General features: G+C 36.1%; 1 protein-coding gene across 3 annotated transcripts in view; it reads left to right on the top strand.

Moving 5' to 3' along the window:
- The window catches only part of LOC100643585 (dipeptidyl aminopeptidase-like protein 6), a 116,308-nt gene that overhangs the window by 31,459 nt on the left and 68,575 nt on the right, over window positions 1–16,274 (top strand). Inside the window, exon 1 of one of the 3 annotated variants that reach the window (XM_003399177.4) lies at window positions 14,840–15,277. The exons of the other annotated variants lie outside the window; for them this stretch is intronic. The gene's annotated coding sequence lies outside the window, so the exon portion shown is untranslated. Of the gene's footprint in view, window positions 1–14,839; window positions 15,278–16,274 lie in introns of those variants that run through there. 3 annotated transcript variants of the gene reach the window in all.

Genomic DNA, 16,274 nt, shown 5'->3' with positions numbered 1-16,274 from the left:
ACGTAATTTAACATTAGAACTGCCACATCAGTCAAATTGATTGGTTTTACAATTTTATTTTAAAATTCCTACTTCATGTTATATCTTTTTCCGCAATGATGTAATGACCTTCGCAACGATAACAAAAAGAATAATATAACGAATTTTATTTTGTTTTTTATGTATTCAAACTGAAAATAATTTTGTATCAAGGCTATTTATATCAATACCATTCAAAATGATTGGTACTTGTCGAAGTGTAAAAGGGTCCTGAAATTTGTTTATCGAACTCCAATTAACCAGTTTCCCCGTTTCGTACAACTTGCCACACGTTTTTAAACTTTTTACTGCGTATCATTCAATATGATGATATCAGTTATCAGGAAAATTCCGGTTCGATCGCTAGATCGCTATATGCCAACACTAGAAATACCACACCAGCTAAAACGACTGGTTCTAAAATTTTATAAATGTGTCGACCCTCGTTTAGGGATCATGGTCCCAACTGGATTAATAATACCAAAAATGTACTACATAACATGGAATTCCTTCTGTAAGAAAATAATAAATCAATAAATATAAAAATATTCTATTATTATGTATTTTTAAAAGACCAGTCATTTTGTCTGGTTGTGGTAGAAATAGCTTCGTGTTAACTATTGATAGTTCTAGTGTTAATCAATGGAGCGCTAAAATCAAGCAATCTGACTTCAAGTCTGTAAAAGAACACATGTCTAAAACGAAGTATATTTTATAAAATGACACACGTGTGAATCTACATTACAGAATACTTTAAACCACCTATTTGATCTTGTGTTTATTCTAGAAAAGGAGAAGAAACAATGCATACAAAGTAACATTTTACAACGCAGTTTTAATTGAAGGATTATCGTGCGTCTGGCAATGAATGACGTAGAGAGGTGAGGGCGGCGCGCACCCTCCTTGTAAACGGTTAAGAAGCTCGTAACACGTGAAGCCAGCCTCCCTATCTTGACTTCGCAGCTCGACCTCCAAGAAACCTCTCAAGGACGTCCTTGCAGGAAAGTCAGGGACAAATTGATGAGAGGCTGACGTCTTGGCACGTACATGGCGAAGGACAGAAATCCCTCCGGGGACGTACACAGTTTCCGGTACAGTGTGTTTCTCCGGTAAATCCCTTGAAATTTTGATGCCCTGGAAATGAATTCGAGGAAAGCTCGGGAAAAATGTCCGTGTCGTTTGACGCGAGAAGACGAAGATAGTATCGAATAAATAACGCTCGAGACAAAGGTGCCAGCCTTTGAAATAGTATAGCAAATGTTCACAGTGGGATCGTGTGTTCTAAAGGAGTGAAGAGTTGTGATTTAAAAAGAAAGTAAGAAATGGGAAAGCGTTCGAGGAAGAAGATACGCGTTTGTTACGTGTTTCCACTGAAAAAATCCTTTCATGATCTTACGATTTCGTTTGATGCAAATAAAATTGAGATTATTAGAAAAATGTCGAACATAGAATTAATTTAATAATGTTTAAAGAATTGAAAAAATTGAAAAAAATAACGTATTTGATTTTTGTTTTAAAAGCTTCTTTCCGACGAAATCGACGTTAAAAGGTATAATAAAAGATTCCTCTCGTAGAACGTGTAAAAGGATATCACGAAAAGAGAAGAAACAAAAGTATCGAAATAAGGTGAAATTCATTTCGAGTGACGGTACAAATCCCCGAAATCCACGCTCTGGCATCGGATTGCCAGGGAGAAAGTTACAGAAGCACGCGGAAAAGAGGAGAGAAGGGGCATTTCTCTATATATATTTTTAAAATCCCGCGGAATCGAGAAATATAGCCAAGTAATGTTTGTACGTGTGTACATACGTTAAAAGGAAAACGATCGCTGAAAATTCATGAGCAACTCGCGATGACTTTCCAATGAGCAAAGAAGGAGAAAATAAGAGTAAAAGCAGAAGAAAAGAAAACCCGAAAAGAACATTTTCCTCGACGTGATGTGGATCTGTAATTTTATCTGGTATTTTTTCTTCGTATAACATCGGATAGGAAAAGGATTATATGAACCGTATACTTATACAATTACGCGTCTATTTCTGACAATGGTTGACGCGTCGAATTTCGTCGAAAGAGAAAAGAATTAGTGATGGGATCAAGTTTACCTTGTATTTTTACTTCTTTATCTTACTTACAGCTTGTCAGCTAATGGAAACGAGGTTAAAAAACTTCTTAAATGACAAAACTACTTCATAATACTATTTCACGTAGCTGGCTTTGATTTATTGATAATTGTATAATTAACGCATTTTCTTAAAAAATAAGCAAGTATCCGGATATTTATAAGCACGATCGTACGCTCGCGACGTATTTTAGAGCATCACTAATGAAGAGCAAAGAAAATCATCTCCTGAATCGTGTCAAATCCATTTCTTTCACTACGGCTTTGCTTCCAGTTTTACGAGGATAGTGGAACTAGTAGCTATGAGAGAAATCATTTGACCCTCCGCGCGAGTAGTCGTAAAAGGTTTCTGCACGCTCGCGCAGTCCGCTTCAGGTTTTTCGTCGGCTTCCCACGCTTATCACGAACGTCCGCGGATTTAACGGTGTCGTTGGGGCAGTAATTCTCAAACGACTATTTAAAAGAACGATATTGCCAATATCGTGTACTCCCATAAAACGAACTAGGCTTTAGGGAAGTGTTTATGAGCCGATATTATTAACATTATCAGCGACGCTACTTGGGTTTCATGAACTGTAAATCGTGGCTCTGATGTATACGGTGAAGCGCGATTCGCCGAGTTGTCGATAGTCGTTCGGTCGGAAAGTAACGTTAAGCTGAGTTTCATACTTTCTCTTGGTTAGGATCGGAAACTTAACGGACAAAAATTGTCTGAGATTTAAGTAGATGAAGTTACTCGAGTGAAACAGAAATCTTGAAATTCCAATTGTTAACCATCTTTTCTATATCCTGAAATCAATGTTACTTTCTTTTCTTCACGCAATATCTTTTCTACGCGATTTTATTTGTCCGATTACTTCTTCAATACTCATTGGCATGTAACAATTAAACGAATTCTCGCAAATTTTGTACATGGTACGAATAATTTCGAATGGGATAATACATCTTAGGCAATTAACAGTAATAAGCTCCACCTTATACATTTTTATTCAGAATCTTTCCTATTGAAAGTTAGGCGAGATGTATTCGACTTCAGAAAAGCCAGACGGAAATCTCGATATGTAGATTAGTCGAACACGGGGAACGAAAACCCGCTCCAATCGGAGTGCAGACTTCGGTTTCTGCGTCCTTCAACCAACCAGCGTGGAATATTCAATTGCTCGTCCCCTCTTGGTAGAACCGACCATGTTCCCTTTTCAACCTTCTCTGCACTCGCCCTCTTCCCTGGGTTAAAAGCCACTTTTTCTTCCCATGAAATGTGTACTTCATCTGGAATGCCAAGTGGCCTGCCAGCCCTCACCTGTCCCGGCTTCTCGAGTTCGGACGAAATTTAAAATCAGCTTCGTCATCGTTTAAATCCCCTGTGAACCATTGTCCCTGCTAATTTACAGATTAATACGTTACACAACTTATTAATCCTTTGTCTTGTAATATCGAACCACGTTTGTGAATTATAGTTTTGATTTGATAAAATACACATTCTGTTTTTGATGCGTATTGTTCCTTGATGTAGGAAAGCAGAGAAATATCTTTAGGAAGTAGAGGACGGCCGAAACGAAATTGAAATATACACAACTTAAACAACTTCTTTTTATTAATTTTTTTCAGTAGGTTGTCCGAAAAGTTTCTTTCGTTTTATAAGGAAATAATAGACGCACAATGTTTTTTGTTTTATATTAGTTTATTGAATTATGCACGAACGTAATAATAGAAATGTAACGAAATGGATCATACCTAGTTTAATAAAATAATATAAAACAGAAATTGTTGTTCATCTAATATCATTATATGAAACGAAAGAAACTTTTCGGACAACCTAATATATTCTTTTTTCGTACGTTGTAGAGAATTTTTTGGAGATTTGCGACGACTACTTTTCATGTTCAGTAACGAATAAAGATTGATTTTCCTATTCCACTGGACGGTCTATTATTCTGACTCAATGGAGATACCGTGAGATACCGCATTTTGTATCTCAAAAAATTCGCAATTCGTTTGTGCCACCCTGATTCCCCGATTTGACGGCTCTCGATTTCTTCCTCTGGGGATATTCGAAGGAGCGGGTGTATATGAATAAACCACAAACCATTCAGCGGCTCAAAGACAATATTCGCGTTGAAATTGGAAATTTACAGCCCGAAACCTTGTGTGTAGTAACGGAAAATATTCTTGAAAGGGCCCGTCTTTGTCAACGTAAAATTGGGAGGTGGGATATTTGCGGGCTGTTATATTTCATAGGTAAACAAAAAAATTTCCATGAACTATATTTTCTTGAAAAAAAAAGAGAAAGAAAAGGAAAGAAATGAAAAAGTTTCAGAAGTTATTTAAATTTTACAGCCTTCAGTTTTATTTGGGTCACCCTGTTCTAATAAAAAAGAAATTCGTAAAGCGCGACACTTTAAGATTTGGATATTTAAAAAATTCTGAGTACCCTGTTTCATCGAAAATATTTGTGAAAAGAAAAAAAGAAAAAGTTACACGTACGAATGTTTATGATAGTATTTTCATTTCTAACCTAAAATTCAAATTTCATACCTAAAATTCGTGGATGCAGTTCACGGAGCAGTTCTTTTGCGTAGAATCCGCATCGTTTAGAGAGTTGCTAAAAAAATGCAAACGGCGAAAGTTTGGAAGTTCGAAAGGGTTCTCGGTAGAATTAGAAGCGGCCTCCTTCGAAGTCCATTTTTTCGACTTTTCCTCGTGTAGATTCATAATGTTGATTTACAGAAAGTTAGCGTTTCCAGAGACGAATTTTTATTATGGAATGCTACCCGCTTTACATATATTCCGCATTCAGGTGCAAGCTTTCTCATTCCGCATTCCTTTCTGCCCTTCATTCGCAACTTCGAACAATTCATTTTCCGCCATTACGGTGTTCGTGACCACAATTCTTCTTGTTACCAGCACGCGGCCTCGTTCGCAACGGTTCACGCTAATTTTCGAATATCTTCTCCTCTTATACCTTGCTACACCACTTATTTTCCCTTCTACTCGTAATTTCTCTTCTCACGGAACGATTTAATGTGATTTACGCGCGGTTCTCTTAACGTGAAATATTTCTATTCTGCGAAGATATAGAAGAAACGCCCGAACGTTCGATGTATCACGTCGAATCGGGCCTATCTCTCCCGAAAAGGTTTTCCCAGAGTGGACGCGATAGTTTTACGACGCTACGTGATTCCGCAAAATACAAAAAGCCTGATTCACGCGTCACGAAAACCAATGAAGTCTCTAAAAACGAGTGATCAGTTTATTGGAGAACAATTCTGTTCTGCAATGGCAAAAACCAGTTGGTGAATCGAGAATGTGCAACATGGAATTTAAAAATACAGGTTACAGGATACCTAAAGTTAATTCAACTTCACGGAATATACAAAAAATAATTTACTATACTTTTCCTACTTTAATCTGATTAAAATTCCTATTATTTTACGCTTGATGTTATGTGTACGTAACACTGTACATTGACAAATTATCGATTAATTCAATTAACAAGGTTTAAGAAGATAATTGTTCGAAATCATTCTTAGAACTTCTGCCACGCCATTGCCATTAAATTGGCAGGTAAAACAATGCCTACTTCTTTAATAGATTTGATTTTAACGATACATTCGAACAAATCTGTTAAACAAGAAACACCCTTTCTCTTAATCAGAAACACGACTGATACAGTAGACCGGGTGAATACATATTTCCGTAGCTATTTACATTTTAATATCAATATTCATGACCCTCTATGTTTCCCGATTATATTTTCAAAGCCGGGAATGCCCGCAACGCGATGAATATTTAAACGAAAATTTCGTTCGTTACCGAGTCACCGCTTTTCCCAATTTTTTCGCAACTTGTTACGCTCTCGAAACTACACAACAATGTTCCTGAAAGCGTATACACGGCTTAAGCGAAACTCGTTCGCGACTTATCTCCTCGTTCGAACGTTTTGCGAAACAATCGACGTAAACTGAATGGAGAATTGTAGATTTCCTTTTTCCTATCTCGACGAACAGCAAATTCAGCAGATTTCAGCAGATCTCGTCTAATAAAGAAAGAAAGAAGATGAAAGAAAAAGAGTACAGAAAAGGACAAAAATGGGATAAAAAGAAAAAGAGAAAGGAAAGATGCAAGAAAGAGACGTTTAACATAGTTTGGTCGAATGGTGGCCGAAACGATAAAGGATTTCGCTTATGCTACGATATTACTCGCTTAATGACCACGCGGATTACTAGCCATATTGCGAAACGACTTCTCGCCTTCTATCGTTCAACGTATTCCAAACCCTGTGACCTGCCACACTCCTCGTGGATTACATTACCCAACGAACTGTTGTTACTGTCGTGAAACGCCAGCTAGGCTTCTGGAATTAGCGTACTGCTGGTATAAGATGCAAACGATGAATTATAGCAGAACTGGAGACGCGTCCTGTTCAACGGGTGCTGGCTGATGCACAGCTCGTAAAACCGTGACTCGGTTGTTTCGTGCTTGGTGGAGAATATTGGACGATGAATTTATGGTCGCGCTTGGGTTTATCGTTAAAATAAGCTTCGCCTGCAGGTGCTTTATTTGATAATTATAAAATAAAGGACTGATCTCGCTGTTTTCGTTATCCTCGATATATATTGTCAAGAGCAACGTCTTGAGTAATTTTACACGCGTATAACCGCATATTAGGCTACGAATGTTGATGCATTTATGGGAGAAATAAACACGAATGAATATAAATGTGATAACGTACGAAATATCAAGAGTAAAACATGTTAGAATCTTCAGAAAGTAGAAAGACATTAAGCTTCATCAAACTTTGTTTTATTAAAATTTCTAAAACATTAATTTGTACAAACATTCACGATCTACTAATAATACCGTTGAAACCAGAATTATAGATTTTAAGTTGGTTATTATAGTCATTTGAAGTTTGGAACCGGAATTTATATTATTCTATTTAAATAAGACTATTGAGGTTTCGTAAGCAGTTATCTCGATACTAATAAAACCGTAATGAATTAGCCATCATAAACGAAGAAGCTCAACTGAGAATGTTTCGTAATTGTGTCTTAAAGCCTTAAAGCTGGCTCGTGGACGAGCTATTCTACTGCTAATTCAGCTTGGCGTTCATTTTATGACGGTTTATCGAATTTCTTTTCGAAGAAACTTTCAACAGAGGCTCTTAATCCAAAGATTTCAAAAGTAAAAGACAACGGATGTGTTTCATTCACTATTTTCCTACAATAAAATACAATAAAATAATAGTTGCTTCTCTAAGTTTCGAGAAGGAAGAGCAGTTCGCTTAGAAATCTATCATTGCCAAAAATTTTATACGAGTGTTTCTATGTATGGATGCAATGCGGTTGAAACAGTTCGTTTTGTTTGAAGATACCTCTAAATTTTTTACTAGTCCGACATAGCGAAACATATGAAACATTTGCTCAACTATAAATTCTGGCATCGTGCCTGGTATTCGTATCTCATCTCCATCTATTTTATCATAGAATAAAATAATCCATAATTTTTTTTGAGATCGTGTTATTGTCGAATGTTAGAAATGTTCCTGCTCCTGTTCGTTCATCAGTAAATTGCTGATGCTCCGGCACAATTTTAGATTAAATTATACCTCTGCAGAGTGTATTACTAAAAGAAGATAAAATATCCTGTTTAAATAATTCAATTTGAAAAAGCGTAAATTAATCTGTGAAAAGATACATATGTTTACTAATCCTATGATAAATCATACCTTTGTACAGAGTATATTATTAACAAAGAATTAAATATTCTTTTCGAATAATTCGATACGACAAAGTATTAATTAGATATTTTTTAGATTAGATATTAGAAATTTATTAAAATATTTGTGAGGCGACATAGAGGTTTATACACAATTAATAGAGCTGACAAATTGTAACGCAGTCATAAAAAACCAATAAACGATTCAAGAGTCGAGCCGAGGATCAATTGGCTGGCGTCACAGAGTGGGTGTTGATGGTTCCAACGCGAGAAATATGTAAAATCATATTTTATTACGCTTTTTAGCGACGTTCTCTTTGGCTACTCTGTTGGTACTTGTCTAGTAAGTCGTTTAATGTCTGTCGTATAACGCAAGGCTACAAAACAAAAATATGCACAGTATTCGCATCTCTGGCCGCCTCTGTAACGAGTAGAGTTAAACAATCCCTCGGCTCAAGTAACGATAAAACGGAGTGATATAAAATGCGAATGGCAACCAACGTCGGTCAGTTCACTGTTATCCAGTCGACCGTTAAAGAAACCAATTTATGTTTTACTGTGTTAGATTTATCTCTGATGGATTTTAATTTTCCATCCTACATTTGATAATTTTCATACAACGAAGAAAAGAATTTAGAAATCATTGTCAATACACGAAAAATGTTTCTCAGTAATTTTTTTCTTTTCGAGAAATGAGTAGCGTTAAATTTTTTATAACATGTCTTATAAAATGCATTGAACTTTATGGACTATATTTTAACTAGAAATTTTTAGTTCCAATGGACATTCAGGATGACCTAATATTATAAATATTATCTCATATCTTCAATTTTATTTCTTCATTACTTATACTCCTTTTTCTTTAAATTCACTAAAATTCCTGTTAATTATTGAAATATCTTCCGAATATCGTTCAATAAATTTCAACACAATGACAAATCTTTCGCCAAGATGTGTGAGTAGCATTACTTATTATAACTTTACTCATATCTCAGATCGTACTCATATTCTCAAAATTTATCTATACTCATCCGTACGTTTAATCTACCATCATCGACGGTTATAAAAAAAGGAAATCGAGGTATACAGAAGGATCATCCTGATATCCGCCACGCGAGTACTCGGCAACAATCGGTTTTCGTCGAGTGACCATCGAGTAATTGCAGACTGAATGAACCTCTGGGCAGAAGTTTCGCCGTCGATAGACGTTCAGGGGAGAAACGAGGGACAATTTTACGAGGTCCCGTCCGAAAGATCGAAGCTCGACGACCGGTCGAGATCAGTATTACGCCCACGGAAAGGTCCACTCGGTATTTGAAGAGATCTGTGATACGCGCGAGGGTCCTAGAGATAAAGGGGGCCGAAAACCATGCTACGGGACGTTTATATGCCAGATATGAATCTCATAACTACACCGAAATTACCGTTCCTTTATCTGTGCACGACTAAATCCGAAGCTCCATGCTATTGCGTGAACTGCCCTTTTATACGCAATTTAAAATTGTTTTGAAGTTTTAGTATTCTGCGATGAAGATTTATTTTCAAATAATCATTTTAAAAAGCATCGTTGCGTAATACACAAAACAATGAATATAACGATCAAAGTTATGTGGAAAGCCTCTGATTATTCAGAACAATCTATAGTAAACAATCTATATATTTTTGTGCATTTAAATTCTTTATAGTTTTATAAGCGTTTACGACTGAATTATCTATTATAATATCGCGTATATCATTAAATTTTTCAAAATATCTCGTTCACAAAATATTGAATATTTCTTGGAACGAGGAACGAAATTAATTTCACCTTAAAAGCTGTTCTTTTGCGATCCGTAATGTAAGGAAGTGAGGCATAATCAACGAAAATCGACGGTCCTTCCGTTAATTCTCTGGAGGACCGTGCAGAGACGCCGGAATCACAGGGGTGGCCCTGAAGGGAGACGAATCTGACTTGCAAAGTCGCAGATTTGGGGATGGTGTTGTGTCAGGAGAGTCAACGCGATTGGCTGGTCCCTTGGAACGCTCCTATTTACTCGAACGACCCCGGCTGGCCCATTTATTTTCAGGTTTGAACGTTCTATTTATCTTCGAATTCGAATGGCCGATTTAGTCATTGAGTCTGATTAAATATTTGAAATGATGGCGATGGGAGATTACTGTGTTTGTGCGTTTAATCGTTTTTACAGGAATATATGTAAATTTGTATAATTGATTAAAAATTTGATTATCCACTAACTTGTTGTGACGTTTATATACTTTTTATAACGTGTTTTATGAACACAGGAAATTATGCGTAAACACTCAAAATATCTGCTGTTATACGATCAAATTTTATGTAGAAAAGATGTTGAGAGAAGAAAATCAACCAATGATTAGCATTTTAATTTCCACACATGTGGTTCAACTAACTGTATCTTGATACAATTTATTAGACAAGACTAACAAAGGCATTAACGAATATAATATTCGCCATACGAGATTCATTGTAATTATTCGCAGAATATTTCGGTATACGTTAGAGTTTGGTTGCTTTAGTGTTAAATCGTCATTTTATTTCCACATTTGCAATTGTAACGACTTTAAAACACTCGTAGCGTCAAATTTGATCGTGCGATTAATTCTGTGGACGCTGGTTCGATTTTTCATTAGCAGGTAGAGGTGACACAGACAACCAGAACTTTGGTCCAATATCCGTGTAACTGGCTGGTAGCGGAAGTTCTGGCGTGGACCATTAATATGCTAATTATTATCTTGTTAAGGGTGGGAAAGTCGTGGCTATGGACCAGTGTTATCTAATTAATATCCACGAATTCAGAGAAACTGGTGAATCGATGTTGGATGCTAATGCAAAAGTTAATTATCGTTCCACCTTTCTAGCCGCTCGTTTAAATAATTTATAACGTGATGTTAAGGGCTTCTTTCTAAGATGAAGCTGACCTTTGGTTGTAAAGCAAGCGTATTTTAGTGGTTCAGGTCAGAGAACGAACTCAAAGTAGAATTTTAGTACTTGATTTTTGTTTAGAAATGTTCGAGAGTTGCGCGAGTGTTAATTACTCTCTGGTGTTCTTTACTCGTTAAAATCACTACTCTTGTTAAGACAACTAAACGAACTTAAAGAATGTGTACAACTTTGAATATTGTAATGCAGGTTGAAAAATTGCTGGTTAAGAATTTTTGGTAAGTGTACTCGAATTTATTACGACTGCTTAAAAGTCGAATTGCAACTTCTTTCATTCTATGAATTTTACGTACTCAAAATCTATGTCTTAAATCACAATACTGATCTTTGCTGATCGTGATGATAAAAAAGAAGTTTAAATATATTTCCCGTATGAAATCCAAATATAGAGCGCATGTATATATATATAGATTACGATACACTGTATCGACTCTGCACAAATTGTAACAGACAATTAGTACCTAAATTGTATTACACAATTCCGAGTCGATTAGGCTTCACTGCATCGTTTGTCAACCGAAAACGTAACACGAACCAAACTTAATTGATAGTTACCGGATAAACGAGCTTTCTTATCTATTTTGTCCTCGGATGAGAAGCTATTGAAAGCCTTTAGGTACACGGTGAAACTCGAAACCCTTGTCTCTCGACATAGATTCTGATTGACGTGTCGCGTCAATAGAAACAAGCTAAATCAGCGAAACCTATTATTTGGAATTTCATTGTAATCCTTCAACTAACATTTACAAAATAGCGCGGTTTCTTAAGAATTCTGATTAATTGGTTTAATTAATAATTTGGTTTAATTAACTAATTTCAAAGTACACTCAATATTAAGCGAGAAAGATATAACAACAATTCTTCCGTATATTTCTCAAATGTAGACATTTTTTAACGGTAGAGAAATACAATGGCTTTGAAAACAACACAAATGACGTGGCAGAGTTAAATTTATATTTCCCTATTCTTCTTCGTTCCTATTTAAAGAGTCATTGATGTTAACTGGTCAACCACCGTGGTTCACTTTCGTTCAATGAAAAAGTCCTGAATGGTAAGCACGCACCATTCAATCACAACAACCAGGTGGTTGAAAGATCGATGCGCTTTTGCCCTGACTATGCGACACACCGCGAGATCGTCTTCCAGGTGAGGGTTTCGGTTCCCATGGAAACCGGACTTGTCCCGGTTCTCCCCTAGGTCAGGGCCATCTGGTTCCTACGTCAACTCCCGCTCCCTTCATTGGCTTCCTGTCTCGTGGATATCGCATAACAGGTGTGTGTTTACCTTCCTTTCCAATCCAACGTTTCGATTCTTCTTTCTATCCAAAGAAATTTCAAGATCTCAACAAATTTTACATCAGGCCAATCCATACAAAGTTATCGAGAACGTTCTTCACAAAAGCGTTTTTCCACTCTTCTATGACGTTGCAGCGAAAGCAATGTAGATCAAATTTTAGCTGAAATATCAAGGTACAAATTACGTACAACTGCTATCTACTGTGTGTTTAATTAACCGTCTGCATAAGAAAGCATTTCAGTGTTCTTTTGAATCAACTTGATATTTAAAAACCGAAGATATCAAACAAATTTTTATAATTTTCTGTCTGCTATGATTATGAAGCATTAATTTTTATGATCTGTACATTAATTTACTAATGTACATTTAAATTCTATAATTTCATAATGTTTTAAAGTGTACTTTCTGAAACAATTTGAAAGAAATTATGATAAGAAATTTATCCATTAAATTCTACCATAGATAGATAATTGTATAATAACTATAATATAATATAAAATAGATGAGTTGAGTTACGAGTATGGATTTGAGAAATCTCTAAATCTATTTCCATAAATTTACGATGGCTTGTTTAGTTTCGTTACACGTTTGCCATAAAGAAGGGTGGTTGGAAGAAAGATGGGAATAACCGAATATGCGACCATCGCGACAACGGAGAGCATCTATTTCGGAAGTGTCACGTGCCACGAGTGCCACAGACCAGAGCGCGAACCTGGGATCATTCGAGTGTTCGGTATTCGCGTTGGAATTTCGCAATCGAGAACGAGGAAATGTCGTGGGAACTTTCAATGTGTTTTGAATAGGACACGAGACGCGTCTAATTCTCGAATAGTAATTTCCTTTCTTGATCGTGAAATTTATTAGGTATCTACCTACTAATAATTTCAAGTAATAGCGTAAACGAAATTTCTCAAATTTCCCAAATTACTTTTCATAAGAACCCGTAGTTTGGTGATCGCTAGATCGTGGACATTTATGAATTTTTGGGAAATCTAAGATTCCAAAAATTTACAGAATGTATAAAATATACACAAATATAAATATATACAAATATAAGATATTTAGTAGATGAAACTGATTTTTATTTAGATTCCATTTGCTTAATAGTGTTGATAAAAATATAAAATTGCAGGAATATCCAGAGTCTAGGTGAGCATCTGTAACCCAACGATACTATAATAAACTGTTTAATAAACTGTGTTTCGAGAAAATAGGTTTACGACTCTCGTCGAGATCCATCCTTCATTAGCTGCATCTTCAACTTCGAGTAATCTCGTTAGAATTTTCATCAGGCAGGAAGAAATATGAGAGTTAGCGAATGAACCAGACGGTTTCGTCGTTTTATCGTTGCCGCTAAAGTCTCTTGCCAAATGTCGTGGCTTGGACCACGAAAATTCTGCGACGACCATAACCGGAGCATCGTAGTTCGTTGAACCAACCTCTTCTGTCCCTTCCGTTCGTTATTTAGTGGCGGGAAAAAGGAAGTATTACTTGCGGTTAGCGAACGATCGTACTATAAGGTAACTTTCTCAGACTTGTATTACCTACGGCACCGGCTATTTGTCGACCCGCATTTTACAAACTTCTACCGTGCTTCGCTAACCTGCAATTTTTTGCGGTTTCTCGAACCACGTCCACGAAGTTTCGTCGTGCAGTCAACGAGCCAATTGAAAACAATTGGCTGCCGGCTTAGAGATAATTAAGTGATGGGCATGGATTCCGTTCAAAATTCAAAGAATAATTTAATATTTTATATTTACCATGGATAAACTTGTCAAGGAATTGTTTCATAAGATAGATTTCACTCAAACAGAAATTCTATATTTTTAATTTATTATAGATATTTTATTAATGTTTAAAGGAGTTGTTTTGGAACAAAGGAGTATTAGTTTAGTAGGGGAAAGTAACGCAAATTTTTGCTACAATAAATAATTTCAAATGACGCACACGTTACTATTTACGATGCAATAATTTTGCCATAATTCTATGTTTATGAAATACTTGGCTAAACTTATGAGTCAACATAGATCGAACAATATTAATAGTTAAATACGCAGTTCGACGAAGTTTATTTTCAGGTATGCAAAATGGAATACAAATGTAACATTAGTTCTTATAAATCAAGCATCGTATGAAAAGATGTTATCCTATATTTTCCATGCATCTTTTCACATGGAATCGCCCGCTTTGTCGATTTACCATGATTACCGAAACTCTTTATACAATTAACATGTATTTTAGGTTTAAAACGTAAACGATTGCGAAATTAAGAATTTTCCGTGCAATAGTACGTCTCTTTATCTGTACCTGTATAATAGTCTCTATAATACGCAGCCATCAGAGTTTAAGTACGGCGACAAATCTTCGATATACTTTCAACTATATATTTACTATTTCACTCTCGCTCCAGTCTCGAAATAGCCCGCTACAAAAGGACGAACGAATTAAGAGCTGCGATTAATAGACGACAAGAAGCATCATCGCAATTTCTCCTATTCTTCCCCTCTCTTCTTCCTTCATTCTTTCTTTCTCTCGCTCTCTTGAGCCACTAATTCCTGCCAGTCTCTTTCAGGCTTCCCACTAAAAAGGGAAATCAAAAGCGAACCGGTCGCGGTTTGTTCGACGAAACAGAGATGGATAGAGGGTAGGAGAGAGATAAAAGTGACGAACAGAGGGGAAGAGACATAGAATGAGACAGTGGACGAGTGTTTATTCAGTCACGAGCATGGAAGCGTTCGCTTCGCTTCGTGGACCGGTGTGGAAACAAACTCGAACGGATATTTCCGGATCCGAAAATCGTTCTCCTCGAAAAATTCGAGCTTTAATCTCCGCGTGCGCTGACCAGACACGCGAAATTGACTTTCTTGTTTGTTGCGTTCTTTGACCTTTATTTTCATCCTTGCTCGCTATTCTCCTCTCTTCACATTCGTCAACTTCGACTCTTCGAAATCGTTTCTTCGACAAAGTAGTACATTCAATCTTTCTATCCCTGTTTTCTCTGTTCGCAAGTGATACTTAATTCTCGCGAGTGAAAATCGCGACGGTGAAAAATGTAGCCAAGAAGTGAACGAATCCATTTGGAAATAGAAACGTTCGAACCGAAACGGAGAACCGAATTATCGATCGTTGCTGGATGATCAAAGTTGCTGCTGATTGGCGAGACCTCGGTGAGATTTATTGCTTCCGCCATTAAAGCTTGAATTTTACCGAATCAGCTTCTGGTTCCGGTTCGAAGGCGAACGAGGACTTTTATCAATTTGAAAGAAAGCGTGATCGATTTTTGAATGCTTCATTTACCGGGTCGATCTGGAGGCATTGTATTTTAATTCCTGAACTTTCCAGTCGGTTCATTCATTATCGAGGATCGTCCGAGGCATACGATATTTCTCGCCGAAATTGAATCCAGCCTCCCTTTTTTGGTTCGGCGTTCAATAATCGATTCGGTATCGCGAACACGCTCTAATGGAATGACGCAAAAATCTGCATGGATATCCATTCGAGCGTTTATAACGCTCGGGAATGATTGTCGAATTCTAATTCGTAGCGAAGGAAAAAACGGTATTAATATGACTGATGGACCGACTGGTGAACATACTCTGTTTTACTCTATGCCTCTTGAAGGACAAGCAGTTCATAAAAATATGTATAAAATGTGGATAAAATGTGGTTTCTTAAAAAATAATTATCTATTGTATATTATTATATGTATGTATATTGTATGTACAGTACAAGAAAGAAAGGAGCATATGAAAAATACTTGTCGTGTATATTAATTTATACTTATTCTACTTTAATAAACCTGTAATAATTTTATTATATTCTAATGGTAATTTTATTAATTCGTTAACTACACAATATTTGTTTTGATTTAGTCGTGCACAATTTTAGAATTCTCAGATTTTTTAATTTTGGTTTATAATGAAAATATAGTTACTCGCATTAATATTCAGACACTATACTATCTTTGTAATTATCGCTATGTATAAGAGAGAACGATTTAGATATTATATCGTTTATTTTGCAAACTGATAAAGCATTTATTGTAAATTGAAAGTATATAAATAATTCCATTTTAACAATAAGATTTAATTGTTAATGTTCGGACACTATGGTATGTTCTATAATCTAGCAGTTCTTAGAAACCATTCAAACTGTAAAATTGAT

Source organism: Bombus terrestris, chromosome 11, assembly GCF_910591885.1.
Source record: "Bombus terrestris chromosome 11, iyBomTerr1.2, whole genome shotgun sequence".
Lineage (NCBI taxonomy): Eukaryota > Metazoa > Arthropoda > Insecta > Hymenoptera > Apidae > Bombus > Bombus terrestris.
Note: the sequence above shows the minus strand (reverse complement) of the source record. Positions and strands in the feature narration are given on the sequence as shown.